Source organism: Tursiops truncatus, chromosome 1, assembly GCF_011762595.2.
Source record: "Tursiops truncatus isolate mTurTru1 chromosome 1, mTurTru1.mat.Y, whole genome shotgun sequence".
Classification (NCBI taxonomy): Eukaryota; Metazoa; Chordata; class Mammalia; order Artiodactyla; family Delphinidae; genus Tursiops; species Tursiops truncatus.
Genome location: NC_047034.1, coordinates 76,503,048 through 76,518,758, shown reverse-complemented (window position 1 = coordinate 76,518,758; position 15,711 = coordinate 76,503,048). Strand labels below are relative to the sequence as shown.

The 15,711-nt window shown below is 48.7% G+C and overlaps 1 long non-coding RNA gene and 3 other non-coding genes across 4 annotated transcripts; 1 reads left to right on the top strand and 3 right to left on the bottom strand.

Moving 5' to 3' along the window:
* Positions 1-1,777: 1,777 nt before the first annotated feature.
* LOC141279344 (uncharacterized) lies at positions 1,778-14,304 on the bottom strand. The gene is made up of 3 exons (XR_012333405.1): positions 14,015-14,304; positions 12,368-12,466; positions 1,778-2,056 (listed from the first exon to the last, which is right to left on the bottom strand). It is a non-coding gene; the product is annotated as an uncharacterized lncRNA (long non-coding RNA).
* TRNAH-GUG (transfer RNA histidin (anticodon GUG)) lies at positions 4,877-4,948 on the bottom strand. The gene has a single exon. It is a non-coding gene; the product is annotated as a tRNA-His (tRNA).
* Positions 5,634-5,707, top strand: TRNAN-GUU (transfer RNA asparagine (anticodon GUU)). The gene has a single exon. It is a non-coding gene; the product is annotated as a tRNA-Asn (tRNA).
* On the bottom strand, positions 11,952-12,024 carry TRNAV-CAC (transfer RNA valine (anticodon CAC)). The gene has a single exon. It is a non-coding gene; the product is annotated as a tRNA-Val (tRNA).
* Positions 14,305-15,711: the final 1,407 nt, after the last annotated feature.

The following is a 15,711-nucleotide window of genomic DNA, read 5'->3' as shown; positions in this document are numbered from 1 at the left end:
CTTACCATTACCTGGTGTCCGTTGATTGGCTTTGCTGTGCGATGGGCCAGAGGACCCGAGTGCCATTTGATAACAGATCTTCCCCCTTACAACCTGGTGCACCTGCAGTTTGCCCGCCTTAGTCCATGCCAACTCCATCGTTCTCTATACCCAGGTCAGCGATCTTGGAGTTCTTTCTGATGCCACGGTTTTCCTCAGACCCCACATCCCAGTAGTCAGGAATTCATGTTTTCTCGTCTCTCAAGTGTGTGGACATTGATCTACACCGGGGTTTCTCAACCTCCACAGTGTTGGTATTTTGGACGGGATCATTTTTTGTGGGGGAGGGCTCCGCCTGAGGACCGAAGCATGTTTAGTGACACCCCTGGCTTCTACTGACTGGATGCCAAGTGGAAACTCTCCGTCCCCCTTCCCCCAGTCTTAACAATAAAAAAATGTGTCCAGACAAGGCCCAGTGTCACAGAGGGGTCCAGGGGTGAGGGTGGGAGCCCAAATCGCCCCCGTTTGAGAACCAGAGATGTGCACATTCGCTCCTGTTCCTGGCCTCTGAACTCATGCAGATGACTCTCCTGTTCTGGGCACAGGGGTGGATTTCAACTTGGCCCCCTGCTCATCTAGACGTTAGGATTTAAGACATTCATGTCTCTCGAGATCGCAGGGTTTTCTGCCATGAAGCCTTTTCTTTGGCTCCATCCTCGACATCAGCTTCTTTTGAGCCTGCCCAGGAGAGGCAGCCAGGAAGAAGTCTGAGTCTGCTCAGTGAGGTTCCTCTCCCTGCTTCTGGGACTTCATGCCTCTTTGGATTCAGTCGGCAGAGAAGTTTTAGGGGCCGCTTTATTCCAGCTGCCCCGTGCATCCCCGAGGAGGAGGTGCACGGGGAAGAATAGGGTTTGACTGGCGCCTGCCACCTGGGGCTCACACCTCCACCACCGCTAGTGTAGCCTTCTGGGCTCCCCGCGGTCCCACCAGCCGGGGGTTCCGTATTGGGCCAGCCTGAGCTCCGGAGACGCCCAAGCCAGGAGGGACACCTAGGGGGAACCAGAGGCCCACTTCAGTCCTGTCCACAAGGGACACCCAAATGGGTCCTGACAGAGAGAAAGGCAGTGAATCCTCTCTTATTGGGCAGGCAGAAGAGACATGAGAGGGAAAGTGAAGAAAAATCCTATGAGGCCTCAGGATCTGGAGTCACCATGAAGTTGACCGCCTCTGGAACCGCGTCCTCCCCCTGGCTGGCGAAGGCGAGTGGAGTCCCCTTGTCCAGTCCAGACCAAGTAGACACAGCAGACAACGATGGCCCGGGTACCAGTGAGTAGGCAGTCCCCAATCTTCCCACTTGGGAATACTTGAACTTCCCTAGCCATGAAATCCATGCATTTCCAGGATGCAACTCACTGAATTCTTTTTCTCAACTGCTTGAGAAAAGGAGGAAAGGACTTGAGGAAAGGATTGATCGATCGGGTGTGGAGCATACATGAAAACCACTGCAGTAAGGGAAGGAACCACTGTTGAGACTGTCTCATTTCTCTCTCACCCACCCCCTTAATATTAATTGCACTTTCCCAGGTAGAGTCCCCAGGTTGGACCCATTTTACTTTTAATGCACAGGTGGTGGCGCCTAAGAGGAGTCTAGGAGGTTCACAGATAAATATTTGAAGTGTGGAAGTCACTTTTGTTTAAGCATGCATTCCAAAAAGCAACGAACGAATCAAGCTCACCTGTGCCTTACCTACAACAATGGGAAAGGAGAAGTACATATAAACGAATGGAAAACGTCATAAAATAGCCTTAAGTGTCTGCTCTTTCCAACGAAGTCCTTCCCTGGAGATGCTCATCAATGTCTTCTCTTTCTCCAAAATCTGACATCCAGGGCCTGACCCTACGATCGCTTTTCAGGATCCAGCCTATTATTCCCCTCTCTGTATCTCTGCTTCTTCCTCATTTTCTTTTATTCACACAAAACAAAACATGATAGAGCTCTCCCTCAGCCTCCAGTTTTCAACATCACACCCAGCGAACAATTTCGCAAATTAGGTATGTTCCGTGGGACTCTCTCTGCCTAGAAAGAACAGGAAATGTTAAGCAGCACAAAGCTTTGTACTTTCCACGGTTAGGAATGACTAAAGGAAACTTTCGCTAAGACCAAAGGCCTGAAAAGTGAGCTAACTTCCCGCCGCCCCCTCACCACCACCCCCCGCCCCCGGCCCTGCATCCAAAAATGCCGAGTGTTTTGAGTCTTGTAGATCTTTCTGGCTTGGTTCAGCTGCCCTGCAGGCAACTGGGCGTTTGTTATCTCCAGAGAGTAAAATAGAGGCTCTTTGGCCACAAGGGGGCAGCCAGTACAGGGGAGGGAGGGCCTGTGTCCCCCAAGGAAATGAGAAGTATGATGTGATGGCATGCATATCTTGACCTGGGGGATGGTAACCTGAGTTATTACATGTTGCAAAATGTATCGCTCTGTGTGGAAAAGAACGGAATGGGGAGACTTGCACTACCTGACGTTACGAGTGACTGTGACCGCTCCCCCCAACATAGACCAGCAGGGTGCAAGTTGCGTCAGGGTACACAACTGGAAAATGGACTGAGTTCAGAGACTTGAAACCGACCCATAGCTCAATTAGTGAATGAGTTTTCAAGAAAAGCAGTTCAATGGGGAAAGGAAATAGGTTCCATATTGGGAGGGGGGCAGCTGTATTTCTATCTCACACTAGAGACAAAAGTCAATCTGAAGTGCATCATAGACCAAGACATAAAAGTTAAAGGTGTAAGGCATTTTGAGTATTCTTCATGATTTGGTGGTAGGCAAAGATTTACTAACCAGGACCCAAAGAATGTATAAAACAAAGACAAATGATAAATTAGAGTTCATCAATGTTAGCCGTATCTTCTCATCCAAGGAGGCCACTAAAATGGAAAAGCAAGCTAGAGACAGGGAGAAAATATTCACAACACATAGCTGACAACCCTCACCGCCTGTCATTATAATGCACATGGCCAAAAAAGCATACCAGGAGTCCTCAATATTTTTAGCTGTCACAGAAACGGACATTAAAACCATGTTGAGATACCACTACTCTTAGTAGCGCGGCTAAAATCATAAGGAGAGGAAACACCAACAATCTTGGCAAACATGTGGAATAACCACAACCGTCATATTGTTGGTGGTAACATAAAATGGTACAACTGCTTTGGAAAAGGCTTTGGTGGTTTTTATGAAGTGGAGCGTATACTACGCCCTGGTACCAGCTATTCTTCACCGAGAGAAATGAAAACCTACGTCCACAAGATCTCTTGTGGAAAGACTCTTCAAAGCAGCTTTATTCACAATAGCCAATACTGGATACAGCTCAAATGCTCATTATCGAGTGAATGGTAAACAGACTGTGCTATGTTACTGCCATGGAATACAACTCAGCAATGAACGAGGAATGACATCTGCTTTACTCAACAATCGATAAAGTCAGAGACGTTGTGCAAAGATGAAGAGGTGTGCAGGCAACAGTGTGTGCACTATGATCCCATTTCCATGACATTCTAGAAGAGGCAAAGGTAAAGTGAAAGGAGTCTGGACAGTGACGGTTAACAAATAAAACAGAGGACAATGGCAATGATTTTAATGATTCTGCGTGACTGACTGGGTAGTCACTAAGCCCCAGCACATGGGACAACAGCAGCATGATGTGGAGTTCCCTTGTTGGTCCAATCTGGTGGATGAAAATGTCGAGGCACCGTCAAAGTTCAGATATAGCAGACGTTAAACCACCGGTGATCACCAAAACAGTAATTAGTGAAGGTTTACTGTGCACAAAAAGCTTTACCGTTCAGGAACTGGGAGCACTCCAACGGAATATGGAAGGAGGCTCAGAGGTGCTACACTGTTAGAAAGCAACTTATCTCATGAGGGGGCGGTGGCTGTTTTGTCCTTCGCAGTGACAGGTTATAACATTAGAGTTTTCCTCGTGATAGGGAATTGGTTAAAAGTGGTTACCTCCCATCAATTTTGGCGAACAGTTTTAGGCTTTGTTTATGATTTTCAGAGGCATAAACAAGAAGTGGCCCAAGGTAAGTTTCACTTGTTTTGCAAAATAAGCTAAATGAGCTCTTCCTTATATGACTAAACGGGTTTGTCTGCTCAGGGAAGTTTCAAGTGTGATCTCCATTTGTGTCTGATTTTTACCAACTCTCCGCTTTTGGTCATGCTCTCAGTCTAACGGTACTCTCGGGTACCAGCATTGATGCAGTCAGGCAGAAGAATCACACATATTCGCTGGTGTCCACTAGCTGTGTCGTCAGGGCGGAGGGTGCTGTAGTCACCGTTATCATCATTTCTGCGGTGACTGTTAAGGTCTTCCAGTTGTCCAATCCTGTTGGATACCATTTGTCTTTTGAGTGGCTGCCGACAGGCACTTAAAATCCTTGAGAGTATAGAAAGGCACTAGAGAGGTTACTTCGGTGACTCTAAAGGGAACAATAGCCAAGGATTGAAAAAGTCCTCGGAGCAGAGATTCCCAGGAGCCAAGATTAAACCAGCAAAACAGGTCTAGGCAGGGGGAGTCGCCTATCTGATAAAATTTTTTATCTGGTCTTTAAGATCCTGCAGATTTTGAGTAACACAGAAACAACATTTTTCACCAGTTACAGCAAAAGAGGCTCCTTGCCGGGCTTCCCTATTTTGGAGCAGGACCGAAGAGAAACCACTGCCCTGGGTTTCCTTCTGCTCAGACACGAGGTGAGTGGCCTGGGTGGGGTTTCCTTCCCTTCTCCTGACCTCCTGCCGCCAGGTGGCCTGGGGAAAGCAGTGCTCTCTGGCCCCCAGGCCGGTGCAAATTTCAAGACAAAGTAAAAGGGGAGCCGCCGTGCCACGTGAGACAGAGGAGGTTGCCATGACTCGGATTCGAACCGAGGTTGCTGCGGCCACAACGCAGAGTACTAACCACTATACGATCACGGCGCGCCACGGTCCCCGCGGCGACAGGAATTCTTGCTGTTACGGTGTTGACGTAAAATCATTCCAATTACTGCGCTGTGCCTGGACAATTGTCGATATTCATAGTCTTCTCTCATGCCCGCTCTCTGTTTTCCACTCCCTTCCTCTCAATTCTGGTACATGATGATCAAACCAAACCAAACCAAAACCCAATTCTCATCTCCCCAAATCCGGCACGTGCCTCTGCAAAGGCCTCCTGGGAAGTCAAGCTGTCCTCGTGCCCACCTCGCCGGCTTCTTTCCCGCGTCTTCGCGTTTGCCCCTTTGGACCAACCCCCCGCAGCCCCTGGTTCCGGCTCGCGCCCCGGCGACCGCGGCCGAACAGAGGGCGGGAGGCGCGCGCGGAGCGAATGGGGAGTCGTCACGGAGCCAAACCTGGCCTTCATCTTCCCTCGGGGACCCCGCGGCTCAGGTCCGGGGGCGTTTCCGGGGCGCTGGCATCTGCGGCGGGGACACTCGGCTGCCCTTCTGCCTTCGGAATCGCCCGACGCTCGGCTTTTCCATGGGAAGAACGCGCTGCATCGACTCCACGTCTGCGGTTGTCCTAGGCTTTGGAGCCGGCGTCGCTGTCCTGCGAACGGCGAGTGACTCCGCCTGGCGCGGATGCGGTGTTTGATTTCTATGGGGTGAGAGAAGGATTTTGTAGGTGTGTCCCTGTGGCGCAATCGGTTAGCGCGTTCGGCTGTTAACCGAAAGGTTGGTGGTTCGAGCCCACCCGGGGACGCCATTCTTCCGCTTCTTTTAGAAAGTAAAGGCTTCATGGGTCTTTCTGCTCTGCACATCCTCTCCCGTAAAGGTCGAAAAAGGGTCCTCCACTACTACCCTCCTGTCCCCCGTGTCGTGTTCACAACACGAGGACATAAGGTGCTATCGGAAGAGGTCGTCTGGAAATCCTCGAAAGAATACGGCAGTCATCGTTAGTTTATGAATTTCTTTTCACGATGGACTTTCTTCCGTCCCTATTTGCACGTACTAGTATTTATTTAACCCTTTCCATATACTTTTGAAATTAAGTTGGTTCTACGATTTCACAGTTACAAATAATGCTGCAGTCATCCTTCTTGTACAGGTATCTTTGGCCCCTTGTACAAGGTCTTCTTAGAGGGAAGAGTTCTGTAGAAGCAGTTGCTCGATCACATAGTGCTGACACGGTTCGTATATGCTTCCAGTTCCGCTCCTTTGCTGGCTTATTAGGTCTCACTCTTTCTTTTCTTATTTTAGCGACTGCTTGAGGCTTTATAACAGACTTCTGTAACTTACCACAGTCTGCCTTCAAGCGATGCCACACGTCTTCGCATTTCTTCCCTGCTGGCCATTGTGCTATTGTCATCATGCGTCTTACTTTGCATGTGTCCTAAACCCCACAATCCACCGTTATTACTTTAGAAAAATCGGTCCCATGTTTCTAAAGAGACTTAAATAATAAGAAAAATCTTACATACTTTCCCAGGCAGATACCTTTTTTGTTGTCCTTCGCCCCTTTGTGTACCTCCAGATTTCCATCTGGTGTCAGTGGACTCCTTTAACATTCCTTATAGTGTGGGTCAGCGGGTGACGAATTCTTTCAGCATTTGTATGTCTGTAGATGTCATTATTCACTTTCATTTTTGAAAGACATTTCTTGGGGAGGAGGCATAGAATTCCATGTTCTTTAAAGATGTTGCTCCACTGTCTTCTCACTGCTCCTGATGAGAAATCTGACATAGTCTTTATTTTTGTTTTATGTATATACTGTGTCTTTTCCCTCTGCTTTGAAGATATTGTTCTATTTCAATGGAGTCATGCGCAGTTTAATTACGATGTGGCTAAGTGTGTTTTGCTTCGTGTTTCTTGCACTCATAATGTTCATTTGGCTCTTTGGAAATTTTTCTGTCAGTGTTTCTTCAAAAATTGTTCCTTCTCTTCTGGTCTTTCCAGGGACTCCAACTTACTCCTATATTGGGCCTTTTAAAGATACCTTACCAGTCAGTGATGCTATGTTCATTAAAAAACTTTTTTTGTATGTAGTTTCATTTTAGGATACCGTCAGTCGTTCATGGCTTTACGTTCCCTGATCCTTTTTTTTTCTTTTTTTTTTAAATTCCCCCTTCAATGTCTAATCTGCTATTAATTCTATCTGGTGAATTACATAATATCAGATGTTATCATTTCCATGTCTACAGTTTGATTCTGGCCATTTGTATGTGTTCTACATTTCTACTTAACTCTTGGGACATATGCGACACAGTCATAATAACTGTCTTAACGTCCTCTCTGCTAATTTTAACATCAGGTCAGTTGTGGCTCAGTTTTGATTGATTAGTCTCCTCCTCACACCTCAAGTTTTCCTGCCTCTTTGCATGCCTGGCATTCTTTGATTGGATGCCAGACATTGTCAGAGTTTCCCTTCTTGGGCACTGGCTATTGTGGTATTCCTCTAAATCTTCTTGAGTTTTGTTCTGGGGTACAGTTAAGCGACTTGTAAACAGTTGGATCCCTTTGGATCTTGCTTTCATGATTTTGGGGGTCGGTCATTCTAGGGCTCATTATTCCCACTACTGAAACAAGAGTTTCCTGAATGTCCTTCCCAATGACCCCTGAATTATGAGTAGTCCAAGTCCAGTCTGGCTGGGGGAAGCGAGTACAATTGCCTGTCCTGTGGGAGCACCAGGCACTGTTCCATGATCATTTTTTTAAATTAATTTATTTATATTTGGCTGTGCTGGGTCTTCATTTCTGTGCGAGGGCTTTCTCCAATTGCGGCGAGCAGGGGCCACTCTTCATCACGGTGCGTGGGCCTCTCACTGTCGCAGCCTCTCTTGTAGAAAAGCACAGGCTCCAGATGCGCAGGCTCAGTAGTTGTGGCTCACAGGCCTAGTTGCTCTGCGGCATGTGGGATCTTCCCAGACCAGGGCTCGAACCCATATCCCCTGCATCGGCAGGCAGATTCTCAACCACTGCGCCACCAGGGAAGCCCCCATGATCATTTTAATAGTTTCTTTCCTTGGCCTCAGGCCGTTTCTTCAGAAGCATACCCTAATCATTACTCTGCGGAGTGCTCCAGGGAGACACTTTCATAACCCTGGATTCTCTATCTCTCTTATCACTGGATCTTTGTCCTGTGAACTCTCGCTTCCTTGCTGTCCTACCAACACTCAGCTTCATCTCCACTGTCCAAGGAGTTGGCCTCAGATGCCCCTCCTGGTGCCCACCCAGCCTGGAAACTCTCTGAAAGCAGTAAGCTGGGCCAGTGGCAGGCCTCACCTTGTTTGTGGCTCATCTCTCAGGGGTTGCTGTCCTTTGCTGCCTGGTTTACAGTGTCTGGAAAAGTGGTATTTCATGTCTTTTATCTTTTTCATTTCTTGGCGGGGGGTGGTTTGGGCGGAGGTGAGATTTCAGGCAGGAGGTAAATCTGATTTCTATCACTCCGCCTTTGCCAGAAGCTGAAGGCATTCTTTATGTGTTCCTAGCTTGACTTCAATAGGAGGTGGGCCGATTTGTATCCCAATGTATTTTTCTAACGCAGAGTAAGAGCCTTTTCTTCATACTCTTGCCATCACAACAAAGTTTCTGCATCGCTAACTGACATGTCACAAGCAGAGTGCTGCCCTCCTGACTCACGTAAGCCAGAGGTACAGTAGAGGACGATGTGGGCACTGCCCAGAGATACCCTATTGCATACGTTCAGCACCTAAACTACCAAGATGTTTAGAAGGTCTTCCAACAACTGTAATTGTTTCCGGTGGTGACCTACTTAATGGGGTCCAGAGTAGACTGGTGAGAATGACCCCAAATATCTTCCTGCCAAGCAGCTTATGGACTGGAGCGGGGAGAAGCCGCTGGTCCCAGACATTTCTTCCTCTTCCCTTATCTTCTGAATTGTATTTTTGCTTTCGTTGGATGCACACAATCTAATGACTGGCCTCCCTGCTATATCACCAGCGTGCATGAACATGACCGTGACTGTCTCTGTATGATTCCTTGACAGTGTTGGGCTATTTGTACAGAAATTATCCTATTTGAGACAAACTGTTGGAACCACAGGATCTTGCTCCTGGTAATGCATCTTGTGCAGACCTGGGTTCTTAGTGTTTTTGCCTTCCCTTCCCTTCCCATGGTTGTTCTGTTGAAGCTCATGAGCAAAAAACCGAGCTCTTCAGCTTTTACATGCTAAATCTGATAGGACATTTTCTCCCCACCCCCCTTCCTCTCACTCACTCTGTCTTGGTGTGCCTGTGTCTCTCTGTCTCTCTCTGTCCCTCATACTCTAGGCTGTCCCCAATCTTACCCACTGTCTTCTGCTCTTCAGCGTGTCAGGACCTTGCATTAGAATGCCTTCAATTGCCAAGCACTTAATTCGGTGCTTATGAGGTGCCAGGCCCCTTTCCAGGAGAGATGTTGAATTGTGAACAAACCCAAAGTCCCTGCGCCACTGCACCTGCACCTGAGGCATCCAAATGGGGCAGTCCAGTGGGAACACAGTCAGGCTCGTCCACCTGCCAGAGCCTAAGGGCAGGAGCAGTGAGTGAAACACGGGAAGCATAGGAAGGAATGGGAAAATGGATGACTTCATTTCTAGCAGGCAGGTGACCAAGAACCAGGAATTTAAAAAATAATAATAGTAAACAAACACCTCAGGAACACAGCAGGTCTCCAGTGACAGCTGCTTACTTCCTGGAGCACTTATGCCATGGGTTTTACTCTTCCTCAGGGGATGTGATGGCTGCGTTCACCATCATCCCCTAAAGATGCCCACAACTCCTCCTAACCTGTGAAACTTTGACCACTCTGCAGTCTATAAAAATATGCGGCTGCATTATATCGAGTTGGACAGTGTTTTGTTTTTCCTGTCTTAATTAGATACTCTCGGGCAAAGATTATACATTAATTAACTCAATTTAATATCAGCCAGAGAACTTAAAGGGAACAATAGATCTTAAAATGGCAACTCAAACCGAATCCTAATAGAAAAATGCATGTTAGAATGATATATTGGATGACGCCTAAAACGGTTTACCCCCAAATTGTAACTGACATAATTAAGTCGCTATGATTTTACAGAATTCTGCGACATAATCTTTATTTAAAAGATATTCTAGGGCACATGTATTTTACTGGAACACATAGTCCTAAATTTTACGAACTTCAATCGCTATTGGAATTAAAGTTTGCTTATTGGATCAGTAAAACCAGAAGAGGAAATTTAGGCCGTTCAGTGTCACGAGCATTTTGAAGAGAAAATAAATCCAAGACGTGTACACGCTAGAATACTGTGCCAGCAATGCTTTCCACATCATTAGAAATCCGGAAGACAACATAAAGTGGTGTTTAGACAGAAGTTCTTAAGCTCTTGTGATGCATACAAAATTGTCTACCCGTGCAGACAATTCTGGGAAGCTCTTGAGAACTTTCCCCCTCCCTTTAACGCAGTTCCCACCTGCTCCCTTCATCCTCCCACCACACGGAAGATCCTTCACCTTTCAGCCCTCTGCAGGGCCCGGGGAGCCAGGCAAGAGCCAAGGGGCAGCTGCACTTCCCTGAAGGGCCTTTCCCCAGGTAGGCGGTTCCAGCGCTCAGGCTGACCCAAGACCCCACTGCCCGCCAAGGCAACCGGGAGGAGACCGGAGGGCAGCCGGTCCGGGGGGATTCCTACTAGCGAACGTGCCTGGCCTGCACTTGGGGGACAGCCGAATCAAACACCGCCTGAAGTTTCTCTACAAGCCTGGAGAGAACGGATTCCAGGTTACTCCAAAGGCGTCGCAGTTCATATATATGGAGAGAGAGTGAGAAAGCAAACGTGGGAAAATGTTAACTCTGCGCGGTTAGGTCCAGAATATACGTTTGTATTTCAAGTGTTCTGTATGTTTCAAATGTCTTAATGAGTTTTTGGAACTCAAATCGCAGGTTGTCTTTGGATGAAAACTCTGTGAAACCATCAGGTTTCTGAGATGAAGGAAGAAAAGAGAGTCGGATTCTTCTTCCACGAAAGGAGGTTTTCCTGAGCGGGAATTGAACCCGGCCGCGGCGGTGAAAGCGCCGAATCCTAGGCACTAGACCACCAGGGAGCCGCGCAGGAGACAGATTCTCAAATTTGGCCTCTCCACTTGAAAATTGTGACAGTAAAGGTTGAATTTCTGAGAAGGGCCGAGCAGAAAAGAAGGCGATTCCCAGCGCCCCTTAGGCTGAACGCGGTAGTGCGCGGCGCCCAAGTCGCTGCCCCGCTGCTCATCACCCTTCAGCTCTCCCGACCTGGGCGACTCTGGACTCTGAGGTCAGGCCACAAGGTAACTGGCTGGGTTTCATCCTAGTCTAACTTTAGCTCTACGTGCGGCCGACGCAAGGACATGCTCTCTTTCTGAACCTCAGTTTCCTTTTAAATTAGGGGCCCATTTGGGCTCTCAGCGGGTGATGAGCGGATCCGTCTACTTCGTGATCTGTGACCCTGCTCTGGGGGCTCCCCTGATAACTGCACGTTACCGGCTCCTTTGCCTCCCTGACCCGCTTAGTTCGTGGAGCGTGACGTTCTTCATCTACGTGTCTTTTGGTCGAGCACCCGGGGCGGCGTCGGGTTCGTGCTCTTTTGGCCTGTCACGCAACGTGCTCCGCGCGTGTGCTGAGGTGTGGGAAAGCCAAGGGTGCTTCGCAGGAATGAACTCCTTGGTTTTCAGACATGATAGGTGTCAGCCTGTAGAGGAGATTTAGGCGCCTGCTTCGGAGGTGAGGGGATTTCCGGATGTAAAAATGAGCCGAAGTCAGCCTTGTCCTTTGCGCACTTGGGTCAGCTGGCTGTGGCCTGGACTCCGCAGTGACTCAGAGCGGAGAAAGGAGGGCTGGCTCCTAGCGCTGAGCAGGCTCTCAGGCAGCAACGGAATTCCTGGCCTGTACCTTGGGGATGGAAAATGCAGCTGCGCCCGCTGCCTCAGCCCCTGCCTTTCGGCTGTTTTGCTTTTTTGAAAGGGAAGGTAAAAGTTTCAGAAAGGAAGAACATTTGTTTCCGCCCGGTTTCGAACCGGGGACCTTTCGCGTGTGAGGCGAACGTGATAACCACTACACTACGGAAACGGTGCTAAGAGCCATAAGCTGCATCCATGAAAACCTAGGTCCTGCCACCAGTATCCTGGTCACCAACGTTTTAAAGCGCACAATAAACCGGGAAGCACCAGCGACCCCTCAAGCGAGAAGACTGAACTCCTGAGAGGCCCTCGCTTAACTTCGGGATCCCGCATCCAACGCAGTGTCTCCAGTTCCACAACTAAGCACCTGAGGGCAGGAGTCGCCCCCGCTGACTCCCCAGCTCCTGGAATTTCCACTGGTTCTTTAAAATAGATTCTCTACCATTGGTGAAAAAGACTGACCCTGTCATCTATTTTCTGAACAGTTAAAACATATCACTTTAGGTTCCTACCTGTTAACTTCAATATCTCAATCATCTGTTGAGTCAACTTCCACGTTTCCTGGCTTCTGTTCCTTTATACTCCTAGAATATTGTGACTGAAGGATGAACCTGTTGTGTGAAAAATGATAGAGTCATGATGTTATCTTTCTCTGAAGATTGTGCACCCTCTCCCCCAGCAGGCAGCAGAGGGGAAGATCACCTCAATCCAGTCCTTGACTGAGCTGATTTGCAGGGAAGTCTCAGCCCAGGGCTAGTTTTCTCACAGTGCCATGCTCTAGACGGCTAGGGCTCCCACCTGAGACCCTGAGGTGCTTCCTTGGGTCCTGCCCCTTGAGGAATTCTGAACTTCCATTTTTATCTCCTTCGTACCATGATACTGGTGGAAATTCCACTCTCTTTCAGCCACACTGTGCTTGCCCTCATAGCGTCATACATGCACATGGCTTAATTTGCAAATGTCTTAAGGGGAAATCCTGAAGCAAGCATCCAACACACTCATCAAGCCACTCCAGGATATTGGCTCCTTAAGTCTGAATACGTGGACAGCCCACATTACTTTCTTTCTTCTTCTTCTTCTCATCTCCCTTCCCTTCTTCCTGCCCCATCTTCTCCTCCTCCCTTTCCCCCTCCCCTCCCCTCCTCCACCCCTCCTTTCTTCCTCGCCCTCCTCCTCCTCCTTTTATTTGATTGCCAGATTTGTGACACTACTTAGAGTGTTGCTGTTTTCCCTGACCCTCAGCAGCTGTCCTGTCCCCAGCTTCCCAGTCGCTTGTGCCTTGCCGAGAACTGGCAAATGCGCTAAGAGGAAAAGGTAGAGAATCAGTTTCATTCCAATAAGCTTCTTTCTCTCTCTATCTCTCTCTCTCTCTCTCTCTCTCTCTCTCTCTCTCTCTCTCTCTCTCTCTCTCTCGCTATTCCTGGGTGTCCTAGGTGCATAGGTATTTCTCCAACGACCTCAAACAGAATTTCTTTAAGCCAGCCTGCATTTGGTTGTTTTCAGGGTCAGTGCTGCTTTGCTACAAGCACTGCACTATAACCGAGAGAGGAAATCTTCTACAACTTCCAGATAAATTATATTTCCCTCCTTTATTTCTTACAAACAAAACAAACAAACAAAAGCAACCAAAAAGACTGGGTCACTGGTACACACTTGGACTTTTCTTATAATACTTAACTGACTGTATATTGAAATTTCTTGCCGAAAGCATGTGCAAAATATTGTCTACCGTGAGCTGAACAATCATCATGCCTGTCCAAAGTCCAAGAAACTGATGAAGTTGGATCCAGTCCCCCATTGCAGTTAGATCACCACTTAGATCAACATCAAAACCAAACACTTTTCCAGATTCAGGTCACTAATACGAGGCAGAAGAGATCAGTTAAACCATTAAACACTAATTTATCTGGGGAATGTTGAAAGTCAGCAGTGGTACAGTTAGAAGTGGAAATAATACCAGATTTCTCGGAGCTTCACTGTGTGACCAGCACTGTTCCTCGGGGCTTTACTGTGCAAGAACTTATTAAGTCCACATAACAACCCATCTGGGTTGCCATCAAGTGCTGCCCATCTGGGGAGGCGGAGGGGCTGCTTATTCGCTGGCCGCCTGGCCAAGGTGGTCTGCACTAGCGCCAACTGCTCAGGGGAACTCGACTCACCTTCACCAGCGCCGGCACGACCCGGTCCCTGCGGACGACGACCTCATCTTCAGGGTGCCTTTAGATGAGGAATTCGCATAGGATTTCTTCTTTTCCCTTAATCTGTTTCCACCTCTCCCTCTGTCTCTTCAAGACCGTTTTTGGATCCTGAGTGGACAGGACTTAAAGGAGAGGCTGCCCTTCTACTACCTGTGTCTTCCTGTCCGGACGTTACTGCCCGCGAGGGAGAACGAGAGGAGCCGGAAGGGCAGCGGGAGCCCGAGAACCACAAAGTCGCCGTGTGCGACCGCGCGCACCGCGCCCCTGCGTCTCGCGGGCCGCTGGCCAATGAACCCACGACGCCCGAAGCTTCTCCTCCGCCGCCACGCGAGGTGTGGGGCTCCCGACCCGGCGAGAGGGGCCCCGCTGCGGCGGCCAGGCCCTGCCCCCGGCCCTCGAGGACAGGCCCGGAAGAGGCCGATTCGGACCGGCGGAGCCAAGAAAAGTCTCAAGCGCGGCCCGGCCCCACACTCCCGAGGTTAAAGGTCTCAAACCCTGAACCCTTGGCTGACCGAGGGTCGCGAGTTGAATCGATCTCCACGCCTTTCTCAAGAGAGTCGAGGGCCAAAATCAGACCAAGAAAAATATGTGTGGATCAAAGTGCTCAATTAATCAAAGAAAAAATACGATTTTCTGACAAATTGGAAGTGTGGTGTGAGAGAAAGACCGGCGTAAAAGAGACGTGTGTTTGGCCTGAGCATACGGATCATCAAGTAAGCCGGGAAAGCTGCAATTGCCGCAGGTTTTAGGGGAAAGACCCGGAGTTTCGTTCAGAGCCCTGGGGCCTTCCTAGAAAGCCTTTCCACCCAGGCCGTCCCCGTTCCCACATCCGTCGTCCTTTATGATACTGGGTCTCACTCTGGGAGCCTCCCGTCCCCCGCCTCCTTTTTTGGAAGACAAAATTCCAAAGGTTTGCACCACTCGAATGTTTGCTTTTCAGCTATCAGCCAAGGTCCTGAAAGCATCTGGACCACACTAATCAAAGGAGTAACTGACCAACAGCAGTCCTCTGATGTGCCTGAACTTCTGAATTCTGAATTCATTCAACTCAGTTCTCTAGCAGCAGGCATGGAGGCCCCTGAAGATCCCTCTAGGGAAACTCGCTAGAGGAACGTTATGGAACTTAGGCTTGGGGAATTCTTAGCAGTCAAGTCTCAGAGGTGTCATTGGAGCACCCTGGCCTTTGTACAGGCACAGCTTTGGATTCCAGACCCCAGGTGGGAATTTGTAGGCTTGAGGAGGAACTGGATCCTAGTTGCAGTTCTGGTCCAGTTGGTTCTTTCCACACCACGCTCCCAAACCACAAGGGCTGTCAGTGTAGTTGGGAGCTGTGGTGTCCCCAAGTCCAGATATGGTGGTTGCAGAACGTGAACTATTGGGAGTGTTATGAGCTTGCACCCAACCTTGAATTTAGAACATCGGTAGTTCAATGGCAGTATCTACGGTTTATGTGCAGTACCCAGTGTTGACTCCTGGCCAAGGTATGTGTTTGCCATTCACTCTGGCACAGTTTATTTTCTGCCTCTGCAGAGCATGTGTGGGAATCTTCATTGTGCATATGCAAGATTAGAAGAGTCACCCTTTTTACTACCTCTGCTGGACTGTTTATTGCACAGGTAAGTCTGTTCCATGCAGAGACCTAGCAGCCAGGAGCAATG